This window comes from Sciurus vulgaris (assembly GCF_902686455.1).
Source record: "Sciurus vulgaris genome assembly, chromosome: 5".
Taxonomy (NCBI): domain Eukaryota; kingdom Metazoa; phylum Chordata; class Mammalia; order Rodentia; family Sciuridae; genus Sciurus; species Sciurus vulgaris.
The window spans coordinates 46000249-46014558 of record NC_136465.1 but is presented as its reverse complement, the minus strand read 5'-3'; the positions used below and the strand labels follow the sequence as shown (position 1 = coordinate 46014558).

The 14310-nt window shown below is 33.6% G+C and overlaps 1 protein-coding gene across 1 annotated transcript in view; it reads right to left on the bottom strand.

Annotated features, from left to right (window-relative positions):
* The window catches only part of SGCZ (sarcoglycan zeta), a gene marked incomplete at its 3' end in the record, with an annotated part of 1109249 nt that overhangs the window by 648144 nt on the left and 446795 nt on the right, over positions 1–14310 (bottom strand). The window lies entirely within an intron of this gene.

The window sequence follows — 14310 nt, the reverse complement described above, 5'->3', positions numbered from 1 at the left end:
TACAGTCACAGGCTGTTGAATAGCCACAGGCTTAGATATTGGCAAGGGTTTCATCCTTTTTTTAGGCTCCTCAAAAAGAAAATTAAAAAAAATATTTCTCACAACTACCATAGGGAGAATAAGAAAATGGAAAGGAGCACAGATAAAGAAACAGCAGCATTGCTCTCCTACAGAGTAAGCTTGCAGAGCTCTGGGTACTACAAAGTCTTTCTGCACTGCTTTGTGCTGAAAATGCTAATCGTGACTGTGTTATTGTAAAGAGTGTAGCTGGTCTGTCTGTTTGGGTCAATAGGTCTATAGACACCAATGTATTCCATAGTTCTTCTCCTGAGGCTGTTTGCCCAAACCCGGATAACTACTCTTGGGAGGACAAGGCCTCCTATGATGGCTGTGACACAGGGGAATTAATCTGTACCAAAATGTACCCTGGATCTCACTCCAACTCTCTGTTTCTGTAGCAGTATCTAGATTTATTGAAAAACAATATCAGTAACTCTGTGCAAGACCTATTGTATAGAGGAAATGAGTAGAACACTGGATCTGTAGGTAAGTGTGATCCAGTTGCATCTACTGGGGAAGACAATTACTTTAATTTGGAGCTACTAATTCAAGCAAAGTCTAAAAGCAATGCTTCAAGAATGACTGAATAAAGGGAATCTGGTATTCCTTCTCTGGTAAAAAGCGTTTGGGGAAACAGTATTGCTGAAGAAATACCTTTAAATCACTGGTTATTCATTTACTATGCCAATTATGTACTGGCTTACTATGTACCAGCAGGATAGAGTGAAAAGTAGCAATAGGGAAGTTCTCTTTGGGGCCAACCATCTTCTCTTTTCCAATTGGCATTGTGTGTGTCCCAGTGGGCGCAGGATGTATTGGAGATTGAACCCAGGGGTACTCTACCACTAAGCCACAACCCCAGTGCTTTTATTTATTTATTTATTTATTTTTGAGACAGATGCTCAAGCAAACTTTGAACTTGCAATCCTCCTTCTTTATTCTCTCAAATGGCTGGGATTACAGAGGTGCCCCACCATGCCCAGCTTGGCTTTTCTTTTATTACCATTATCACACTCAAAAGAAATTCTGTGTATGTCTATCATTTCCATGAGACTAAAATCTCTTTGAAGGCAGTGTTTTTCCTTTTCAGCATTGTGACCCCTCACCACTACTTTTAAAACAACAAGTTGTATTACTGTTAAGCTCTGTATTTAATAAAAGGATGACTTCCTCAGCAATCTTTCACACTCTTCTATTTTGCCCTGAGCATAAGTTTTGGTTTCACGGTTGCCCTCGATGCACTGTTCCTATTTTGCTTTCCCTGTGCAACATGACTCCATTTCCCTTTGACTTATATACTATGTGTATGTGTGTGTGTGTGTGTGTGTGTGTGTGTGTGTGTGTTTGATTGAATCAGGAAACACAAACACACATTAAGCCACCTACCCATATTCTTACCCATATACTGAGATAGATTCAAGATACAAAATGTGTGGTGGTCATTGCTCATGACTCAGTGAGTTAATTCAAATCTTTTTGCATGTTTAATCCGTAGACTAGATATTGAGTCTGTGGCCAGGAGCCTTATACAGATTCTGTAGAGATGTTATAGAACCAAAATCTTTTCCTTTGGGTGACTTAAGCAAAAATGTAGACAAGAAGTCAAAGATCAGTGTCTAAATGAAATGAAAATATACCCAGAGGAGAAAATAGGAAGAAGAAAAATAATTTGTTTCTGTTGTAGTTTTCCTAGACATTGATAAAAACAAGTAGGGAATTTAATGTCTTATTTTTATATCATAGCTGTTAATTTTCCAAATATTCAGAAGTAGGGAAACTTCATCATGGAATACTATAGGATTTTTAAAAATGACTTTAGCTAAAACCTCTTCATCAGTTTTGCATATTTACTCTAATCAAAATTCACAGATAAGCCAAATAGTAGCTATTCTCTTATTTTCTGATAAACAATAGAAGGAATTATATGATAAAATATTATTAAATTCCTGTATTTGAATGTGTTTGCTACAATTTTTCATAATTATCTTTTATAAAAATATTTACATAGTGGGCTGGGATTGTGGCTCAGTGGTAGAGTGCTTCCCTAACATGTGTGAGGCACTGGGTTCAATTCTCAGCACCACATAAGAAATATAAACATAAATAAATAAATAAATGAATAAATAGATAAATAAAATAAAGGTATTGTGTCCAGCTACAACTAAAAATATTTTTAAAAATATTTACACAGCAACAAATCCCAAAATATCACCATCATTATAGAGATTAAATGTAGGAAGTGTTTTAAATATAGAAATTAAAATTATGGAAATTAAATTTCAGTAATAGTTTAAGAAGATGACTTACATTTTTGATTTATTTTTACAAACTTTATACACAACATTTTTTAAAGTTCCACATTGATTAAGTATGTTTCTCACTTTTTTCTTAAAAATGTCTTTTATTCATGCCTGACATTCACGACATGAATACAATCAGAAATAGATGCATAAGTTTCACCAATCATAATAGACAAGTCTAGTTTTGCATATAATAATAATAACTGAACTGAAGTTGCTTAGTATTCACATTATAAATTGAAACAAAATCAATAATCATATTCACATTCTCATTTACTTTTTCCTTTCCTGTATCTCATCCATATTCTTTATATATACACATAAATAGGACAAACAAACATACCTTTCATCATAAGAATAGAAAGCATAGAAACACAGCATAAAGAACAGGCATTCAATTTATTATAAGGGAATTAAGTTATACTTGTCAAAGACATGTAGCATTAATAATGATAAAAGTTATCACCATTGTATGATGAACCCTAAGTAAAGATTCTACAGTAGAAATTTGAACTTCAAATGGTATGTAACAAATTTTTATGTGTATCAAACAAACCATTTTTTAAGGCTAAAGATTTTTTGGAACAGCAGATGATATATCCAGACATAATTTCCTCAAAATAAATCTATTTCAATTGGGTATTCTGCTTTATTGATTTCAATGTTGATCTGGAATGTGGTTACAGAAATCTTCATGGAATGAGTTCAAATATTTGAAGGACTCATATCTAATATGGCTAAGTCTCTACAGGGCCAAACAATTTTCCTGGAAACAGATTATGTACTGCATTTGACTGATGCCCATATTCTTTACTTTTGATGTGTGCCTTTCATGAGTGCTATTTCAATAAGGGTAAAATCATATATTATGCTCCTTTTGTGCAGTATAAGTATTTTCTCCTCAGCTGCAGATACTGCAGCTGAGAACTCTCTCTCACACCCACATGATCACTATGTCACCTTATCAGGAGCCTATGCATCTGACCATAGCCAGAGTTGCTTTAGTCTGGTGATGAATCTTTGCCCACTGTCCCAAGGATGTCTAAAATTGGGAGCACAGAGCACATCTAGCCAGCCTCAGTATAATGGTCAATTTTTTAAGTATTTACACCTGGAGTTATTGGTAACCTTGGCCAAATTTTCTGCTATAGCAGCCTGCAACAAAACAGGTAACAAAGCCAATGGCCAGAGAAAAACAAAGCAAACACATGCACAGAATTCTAAAAAATAAGCCCATATCCCTGTACATATCCTTACCATTTTTGAATACATACAATTCTTTGTGCCTAACAAAAAATCCAAATTTAAAGTATTTCTGAATTAATATAATTTGTAATATAATTTTTCTCAGTTAAAAGATTTCAAAGTTGCATCCTCTACAATGCTATGCATGAAAAGGGGATGGGTACATGGATTTTAGCCTCCTCATCCTCCTCCTCCTCCTCCTCCTCCTCCTTTTTTCTTTTTTGCAGTACTGGATGGAACCCATACCTCACAAATGCTAGGCAAATGTTCAACCACTGTCCTATTTCCCCAGTCCTCCATGACACTTTTACAATATTTAAATATTATAATAGTATTTGAAAGATGAAAATCAATGACATATATGTCCTGTGATTCTGGACTCCAAACAGTAGAGGGCACAGAAGAATTATATAAATTTCAAGTACTGTTCATATGCCCATCCTCATAAGACTGATTCATACTTATTAAGCTCCTTTAATATACCACTATGCTGAATTCTTTACATATTTACATGTCACTTAATTGAATGCCCAAAACTTTTTGAGCCAATTATGTTCATTTTACAGTTAAGGAATTTAGATTTACATCAGAAGAACCATAAATGGAATTCAAACCTAAGTTTTATTGTAGTCTTCACCCATCATTTTCACTAATATTTGATGCAATCTCAATATTCTCTACCTAAAGAAACAATATGGTGGCATGGATTGGCAAACGGACAGAATGAGGGCTTTATTCTGACTTCTATCTTTTAGGTTGTAGTAAGTCGGGCTAGGGAGCTTTACATGTCAGAGGCAATATTTTAGCCCATATAATTCACTACAATATCATAAGGATTCTTTTTTTTTAAATATTTTTTAGATGTTGATAGACCTTTATTTTATTCATTTATTTTTATGTGGTGCTGAGGATTGAACCCAGTGCCTCATGCTTGCTGGAAAAGTGCTCCACAACTAAGCTACAACCCCAGCCCCACCATAAGAATTCTCTTAGGAAAATAAATCTTAGCTTTTTCAATACAACCTCATACATGTATTAGAATATTGATGCATGCTTTTTTCTATCTGGAATTATGCAACACACTTATAAAAGAAATATTTAGCAAAATATAAAAGGGAACAAGACATTACTATCACTGGTATTGTTATTCTATGGATAAGAAATTTGATCAAGATTAAGTGGAGCACTTTAAAGTGGTGCACATTTAACTCCAGTAAAAAAACAGCATAGTTCTGGTGTTAAAAACAGTCCTGAAGACCAGAGGGATAGGATAGAAAGCACAGAGACAAACCCACACAGTTAGTCATCTGATAGTTGACAAAAGTGCCAAAAACATATGTTGGAGGAAAGATAGTCTTTTAAATAAATGCTGTTTGCAAAACTGGATATCCATATGTAGAGGATTGAAACTAGACCCTATCTCTCACTTTGCACAAAAAGTGAATCAAAGAATTAGGAATTAGACCAGAAATCTTGCAACTCCTAGAGGAAATCATAGCATCATTACTCCAACATATTAGCACAGGCACTCAGTTCCTTAACAAGACACCTAAAGCTCATGAAATAAACCAAGACTCACCAAGTGTGACAGTATCAAATTATAAAGTATCTACACAGCAAAAGAAATGATAAGGTGTGAAGAGAGAGCCTGAAGAATGGAAGAAAATCATTTACAACTACTTCTTCAATAAGAATTAATATTCAAGCTATATAAAGAACTCAAAAAACTGAACACTAATTTAAAAACTAACCTAATCAATAAATGGGTAAAAGAACTGAACAGAAGAAATACAAATGATCAAAAATATATTAAAAAATGTTCCACATCTCTAGCCATTAGAGAAATGCAAATTAAAACTACACTCAGATTTCATCTCCAGTCAGAAGGGCAATTATCAAGAATACAAGCAACAATAAATGTTGGCAAGAATGTGGGGGAAAAGGCACACTCATACATTGCTGGTGGGACTACAAATTGGTGCAACCACTCTGGAAACTGTATGGAGATTCCTCAGAAAACTTGGAAAGGAACCACCATTTGACACAGTTATTCCACTCCTGGGCTTATATCCAAAGGACTTAAAATCAGTGTACTACAGTGATGCAACCACATCAATGTTTATAGTAGCTCAATTCACAATAGCTAAGATATGGAACCAACCTAAGTGCCCTTCAACAGATGAATAGATAAAGAAAATGTGATATATGTACACAACGGAATATCACTCAGCTATAAAGAAGAATGAAATTATGGCCATTACCAGTAAATGGATAGAACTGGAGAATATCATGCTATGTGAAATAATCCAGTCCCCAAAACACAAAGGTCAAATGTGGAGTATGGAAGTTCATTGGATTAGACAAGGGGAATGAAGGGAAGAGTGGGGGAATGGGAATGGGAAAGAGTAGAATGAAATGGACATAAATTTCCTATGCTCATATATGAATACATGACCAGTGCAATTCCACACCACATTCAACCAAAAGAATGGGATCAAAATTACAATGGGTTGCACCCCAAGTATCTATAACATGTCAAAATACACTGTAGTGTCATGTGCATCTAAACCCAACAAATTTTAAAAAATAAATACTAATTAAAAAAGAACTGAACAGATAGTTCTCAAAAAAAAAAAAAAACAAAAAAAGAGAGAGAGAAAGAAAAGACACAAATGCCCCACAAATATATGACAAATGTTTAATATCCTTAGCAATCAAGGAAAGGCAAACCAAAAATACACTCAACATTTTACTCACTCCAGTTAGAATAGCAATCATCAAGAATCCAAATAATAATAACACTAGTAAAGATGTAGGGGAAAAGTCACACTCATACATTGTTGGCGGAACTGCAAATTTGTATAGTACCTTTGGAAAGCATCATGAAAGTTTCTCCAAAGACTAGGAGAAATCTGATTTTCATATGACCCAGCTATCTTATTCCTTGGTGTTTTTACAGAGGAACTAAAATCAGGATAGGATAGTGATACAGACACATGAGTGTTTATAGCAGTACAATTCACAATCGCCAAATTATGGAACGAGCTCAGGTGTTCTTCAACAGAAGAATGGATTAAAAATGGTGGTAAACATACACAATGGAGTTCTACTAAGTCATAAAGAAGAATGAAATTATGACATTTACTGATAAATGGATGGAAGTGGAGAACATGATCTTAAATAAAATAAGCCAGAATCAAAAAGTCAAGGGTCATATATTTTCTCTCATATGTGGAAGCTTGAGCAAAATGAGAAAAAAAAAAAAAAAGGTGGGGTATCCCTTGAAAATAGAAGGGAGACCAGTGGAATAGAAGTGGATAGAGAAGGAACTTGGAAGTGATGGGGAACAGGTGGACATGCAAAATGAAATTGACCAAATTATGCTATGTACAGTATGCCATGGATTGTATATATCTATAAAGCATCAATTAAAAACAACAAATAAACAGAAGGAAGACCAGGAGAGGAGAAAGTGGGGAACAGGGGGAGGAGGAAGAGAGGGAAAGAGGAAGTACTGGGGACTGAAATGGACCAAATTACTTTCCATGCATATATGATCATATCAAAATGAACCCTGATATTATATCTAACTATTGTGTAGTAATAAAAACATACATTATAATATCTACTATTGACTGAGTAACTATTGCATGCCTGCTACTATGCTACCATCTGATGTGCTATATTTTACACAATCCTCACAGCAGCATATGGGGTAGATAGTGTTATTTTCCCTCTTTATAAGTGATATAATACAGTCCATGGAAGATTAAATCATTTTTATGCATTTCATAAATTACATTAGCATACATACACATATTTATACTCACACATGTATTTCTATCCATATATATGAAAAAACTGGCAGGCTTTTATACACAATAATTAACTAGTTTGATTTATTTTTATCCAATTACACCTGATGAATTCTAGCAATTCAGCTCATTAAATGAATTAATCTTGTATTCATAATATTAAATTATATTTAATTTTCCAATAAATCTCTACCCTAGGTTATATTTATAATTATAAAATAAGCAGGATAAACCTAGCCTGATGTATTATCACGTGATTCACTTGGCTGTGATGCATAAATCAACATGAACCGTGCTGTGTCAGTTTAGAATGGCCACAATGTTCCCTGCCCCATTTCCCTGGCAGTGAAGTTGCAATACAATAAACGTCTTTCAACGTTCTTATACTTTCCTCATCATCATCTTGCTCTCAATTAGAACAGAATGTGTTACTCCATGTACAAACAGAAACAACATGTATCCCATTTGTTTACAATAAAAATAAATTAGGAAAAAAAAGAACAGAATGTGTCATCAAAGAAATGTTTTACTAAGACATTCTCTTTAAAAAGATTCCCTGTAGCATTATAATGCTATTTCTGCCATTATAATTTCTACCATATTGTTAAACAGCAAAATAATTTGCTTTCTAAATTGCAATAAAAATAGTCCCAACCTACAACCTCACATTCTAGAATGTGCACTGTACTGGTATGTGTGAGGGGGGTGTAAGGGATGCGTGTGTGTATGTGTGTGTTTAAATCTCATCATGCAATGTAATAAACTTAGGGCTTCTATCACCATTCATTTCTACCATAATAGTAGAAATTATTGTAGAAATATTTCATTTAAAATTTAGTTTTGTGTTACTACAGTACCAAATACTTATAGATTCTGTGATGGCAGCGGCCTAGTGACAGACAGACTTCAAAAGCATTGCCCAGATTCACATAATTTACTGGATTAATTATTTGTCTATGCTTGGTAGAATTTTTATCACAGTAAATATACACGTGCATGCACACACACACACACACACACACACACGCACAAATAAACACAGTAAGAATATTCTTTTAGAATTAGAGTCAGTATTTAGAGTATAATCTGAGGTATTTCAGTTTGTTCAAAGATGGTGATCCTGCTTCTATCGGAGGTGAAAAAAAACTCCAAATATTAACTAAAACACATTTGTATGGTTGAAATCTGAATGTAAGAGAGCTGAATGGTGGTTCTCAGAGGCTGGAGAGATAATGAAGGAGGGAAAAAGAAGGAAAGGTTGACCAATGGGCACTGTTATGGCCAGAAAGGAGCAAGACACCTTGAAGTGCCGCTGAACAGAAAGAGCATACTGCATGTTTCTAAAAATCTAGAAGAAAGATTTTTTAATGTTTTTCCCATAAAGTAACAATACATGCTTGAGTAGATGTTTTTCCTTATTTAAACATCATATCACATATACACGTACCAAAACGTCAAAGGGTTTCCCATTAATTTGTACAATTTTTATATTTTTACATATTGGTTAAAAGTCAATTTAGTGCAAATATTTCAAAAAGAAAATAAACCTCAACATAATAACTATTTAAGCCCCAAATGGAAAACTGAAAAAAGAACACAGTGTACAAAAATTTAAAGGTACACATTACAATGTTGAATCAATACAATCAGAAAATTTAAACATGATAAATAATATTATGAAAGTATCATTTGAATAATCTGTTAGAAAAAAAACAGATTAGTAAAAATAGCATATGAAGCAGGGGCATTGCTGATTTTTACTCTCCATAGTTGAAATTATTAACCTAAGTCTGTTTGAGTCAACTGATATGCATAAAGTCTTGTGAATTAAGGTTAAAGGAGAGTATTTCACATCTGGGGAAAGAACCAAAGTAGATCCACACAAGAGAAGGCAAAACAATCTAGGCAATGCTGCTTCTGGGTTTAAGTGAAAAATAAAATATTAAACATATTGTGATGTCATCCAAAAGTTTTTGTGTATTAAAAGCCACAGTAATATTTGTTTTAATGGAGGGAGCATTATAAAAAAACATCATTGAGCATCTTTACCAGAAGGCAGCGTGAATAAATTTTACTTTGCCAGAAAGTACAAAGGGAAACTCTCCTACCATTTCTGCTTTGATAGGCAAGGAATTTAAGAGCTTTTAAAGTAATTAGAGAGTTCTTTCTCCCTTTATTATCATGGACAATCTCAGACATTAATTTTCTTACCATAGGAGAATACTTCTAAGCTTGAGCCTTTCAAGAATCTTAGGTCTGCTTTAAACCTTTAAAATATATTAAATGTGAGCCTTGTGTGGTGGTGCACACTTATATTCCTGTGGACTGGTTAGGCTAAATTAGGAGGATCACAAGCTCAAGGGCAGCCTGAACAATTTAGCAAGATCCTGTTTCAAAATTGAATTTTTAAAAAAGTGGGGACATTGGTGGGGGGGCCGTTGGGTGTGGTGTCACTTGCCTATAAACTCAGCAGCTTGGTAGACTGAGGCAGGAGGATCGAAAGTTCAAAACCAGGCTCAACAATTTAGTGAGGCCCTAGCAATTCATTGAGACCCTGTGTCAAAAAATGACTGAGGTTGTGGCTCAGTGGTTAAGCACTCTGGGGTTCAAGCTCTATTATCCGAAAGAAAGAGAGAGAGAGAGACAGAGAGAGAGAGAGAGAGAGAGAGACAGAGAGAGAGACAGAGAGAGAGACAGAGAGAGAGAGAGAGAAAGAAGAAGAAGAAGGAGGAGGAGGAGGAGGAGGAGGAGGAGGAGGAGAAAGAAAGAAAGAAAGAAAGAAAGAAAGAAAGAAAGAAAGAAAGAAAGAAAGAAAGAAAGAAAGAAAGAAGAAGAAAAGAAAGAAAGAAAAGAAGGAAGGAACATAGGGAGAGGGAAGCTGAGGATGTAGCTCAGTGGTAGAGCAATCCTGAGTTCAATCCCTAGTACTACGAAAATAATTAAATAAATAAATAAACACATTAAATATGAAAGCAAACAGGCAGCTTGTTGTTACTATAATGTAACACATAAAAGCTCATCAACATAAAGTGTAATATTTAAAGCACTGTGGAAGATGACATATTCATGTGCATCCCTTTAATCAAGTTGGTTACATTTATCAAAATTTAGAAAAATCACTTCCATACCTGCAAAAGAGTTTTATAAAATGCATATTGCTATGCCTATTCAAGTTCAGATTCAGTAACTGAATTCTTTTCTGTTTCACTTTCCTTTGTATGAATAGAACAGATGATGTCTAATTGAAAACTCCAGTCAAAAAGCAATCAGGCTGACATGGTTAATAAGAGGAATTTCTATTGAAGTATCATTATGAACTAAATTAAAATTATATTTCTGTGCTAAATATGGAATCTGCTGTTATCAAATGTACAATTCTTTTTAAATTGGAAGTAAAAGTAAGAAATACATGCATTTTATGGTATCTTTCCTTGGTATGAGCTTACCATCAAGTAAATACATTTTAAATTTGTTATTCTTCTTATCTTTTTATGTATTGTTTTAAAGGAGGAGCATAGAGCTTGAGCAAATTGGTGATAAGAAGATACACTTTATCTCTAAGTGATTTGATGAATTAGCAAATAATATATATTTTCTGAAAAAAATCTGTAGTCAGGAACTTCCTATGGCTTTAAATTAAATATAGGATCAAAGGTAGGATTTATTACAAAAAAAATGTCAGATTCACTTACTGGAGGGAGCTAGAGCATCTTTCTTATGTGATGTTTTATCTACCCTCTTTTCAAAATATGGTGCGAACTATTTAATAGATATCGAACATAATGGTAATAATATGATAATAAAGGCCAAGATTCAGATTGTAACTTAATGAGCGTAAACACCCCACATAACATTTACACATTACATATGTTCAGAACTAGACTGATCTCTTTTCCCCTTACAGAGATGGACAGTGAGGTGAACAATTAGCTGTCCATTAGTTTTCTTTGCTCTCTTTCCATCTAATAGCAGTTGTCCAGTTTGGGAAGGTCTATGTGCCTGACAGCATTCCACATTGTATGGGGTTGCTCAAAAAGACAGATTCTCAGGTGGGCCAAGCCCTTCAAATCTTAGAGGAACTATTAACAGAAAAATTGCTAAAATATAAAGAACAAAATGGAAGAAAAATCAAATAAATAATGCAAAACAAAAAAAATGAGATTATATAGCATTAGAAAGAACAATCTGAATAACAACAACAAAATGCCAAAATAATCCACCTCTGGACTTCTCAGTTTTATGAATTATTTAAATAATTTTAGGTGGATTTCTTGTCATTTTCAACTCAAAGTTTCCAATGCTAGTCAATAACTGCATAGATCAAATGTTATATGTGTATGCTAAAGGATATTGATAATTATCGCTTCTTATATATGCATCTTTCTTTCTCCAGTCATTAAGGTTAAGGTTTATGTAAATTTGTTTCATTTACAAATTTATTGGTAAGCAATAGCTTTTGAGTTATATTTCTATAATTGCAGAATAAATGATGGCTGCATTCAAGAAATTTTCATTTGTAATCTTCAACAATATTTTGTAAGTTGCAATAAATAAATAAATAAATTTTAATGTTTCAATAACTTTTCCATTTTTCTTCTTTGAAAAACATTTAGGAATATTTATATTTCTTATATTTTTTTTAAAGAGCTTGTCTCACTTGTATTAACTGTTGACTTGTTTTGGTAAAAATGTTTCTTTGGTATAATAGAATTCAAATTCTTATTTGAGCAGATTTAAAAAAAAATCCAGCAGTTAGTTTGCTGTTTGTTTGCTATGTTTTGTTGATCTCTACTGAATATTGATTTTCACATTAAACTGCACTTTCTGTTTGTTGTTATTGAAAACATTACCAAATGAACTGACTTAGAGGGACATAAATCCAAATGAACAATTAAGTAGCTCTACTAATTGGCTTTCTTAAGTGTCAGCTGCTTTTTTCGTAAAACTCTAGGGACAACTCACTTGTCTCCTCATGAGCAAGAATTACAAAAGAAATGGTATTTTATAATTGCCTGTGACAGTCTTTTTTAATAAGCTCTCAACAACAACTTTTAAGCCCTCTATTTCTATGAGTAATGGCCCCTGATAAGCCTTTACTCATGAGTAAATGATAGGACCAACTGGACAATATATAAAAGAGATATTGCGGTATACAATGAGATTCACATAAACTTCTGTATCTGGCCCACCATCTACATTGGTAAATGTCCCCTCCAATAAAGGCTGTGCCAAGTGCCCTGACTGCTCATAACTGTGATGAATGTATCACAAATAAAATTGCAGGTGCAGTCTGTGTTCTCTACAGACTTTCATGTAAAACATGCCCTTGGCAAAATATAGGACAAAGATAACAGGAAAACAAGGAAATGAAAAGTATATTTGGAACGAATTCAGGATAACACCACTTTAATGCATTAAGACCAGACTCAAGATAAATACAGAAATATATAGTTCAAAGGAAATTATCACATACATTTTTGTGTATGTGTGGTGCTAGGGATTGAACTCAGGGTCTTGTTCATGCAAGGCAAGCACTGTACCAACTGAGCTATATCTCCAGCCTAGAAATTATCACATGCATTCTAAGATATTTTGCTAAGCATTAAAAATTAACATGGGCTAGACATTCAGAATAATTTCTCATGGTCAGATTTCAGTCATTATCTGAATAGTAAAAGCCAGCAATACTGTACAGACATTCAGGTTGGATTTCATTGTGATAGTCATTTAGGACTTGATTAGAATATTTTCATCTGGAGGAATCAACTTTAAAAGCCCTCCATGATTACTTCTGCCTTCCTCTTTGTGATATGCCTCTATTGTGATACGTAATATGTTTCTAACTATGCCATTATGTATTTGCATTTCTATCTTTTGCACTAGAAAATAAGCACAATGTAAAGATAAAGGTTATGGGTGTAATTCATTTTCTTTATTGTCAGAGCATATATTAGGTGATCAGTAAATGATGATGGAAAGAAATATTTTTGTAATAAAAATAATAAACCTATTAATTCAAACAAGGAAAGACATAATTTATTCACTTGGTTGAACATTTGGTAAATATATCTGGGATTGTTCTGATGTTAACACTTTTATAAAATTTCACAAATTATAAAAGTTTAGCAATAAAATATATCACCATTGAAATGGGTGCAATGGCACATGACTGTAATTCTAGTTACTTGGGGGCAAAAGGCAGGAGGATTCCAAGTACAAGACCAGCCTGGGAAATTTAGGAAGAACTTGTTTAAAAATAAAAAAAATAAAAAAAAAAAAAAGAGAACTGAATATGTAGCACAGAGGTAAAGTGGCCTTGGGTTTAAACTTCAGCATCAAAAAAAAAAAAAAATATATATATATGTATATCACCATTATATATGTATTACAATGACAGGTATACTACTCCAAAATTGAAGAACAAATAGGGCCATTACGACTTTGTAAAACTGTAAAATTATTCTTTTTATTTATTTTTGAGATGTTGAAATTAATTCTAGAAACATCCACATTTCAACCATATCTTTGTCTTTCTCTCTTGCTATACTTACCTCACCATCCCATCCATTACACCATCTGTCTTTTCAACAATAGCTCTTTTCTAGCCACAGGCCACTATCTTGATGGGCCACTACTTTTGCTGCTTGGCTTTCTGAAATAGGAGTATTGATGGAAAATTTATTCTTTAATCTGTACTTGAGGGTTCATAGAATATGAACCTCAGAACCTGCACTCTTGCATAAGAAACTGTATTTAAAAAACAAATAATTATTGCCTGCTACATAAAAAGAAAGCAGAAAGAACCTGTCGGTCCTGCCTGTTTAGACTGCAGGGAAACATAACATAAAAAAGAAAGAGCTCCTGTATTTCCAAACCAAAACTATCTAGTC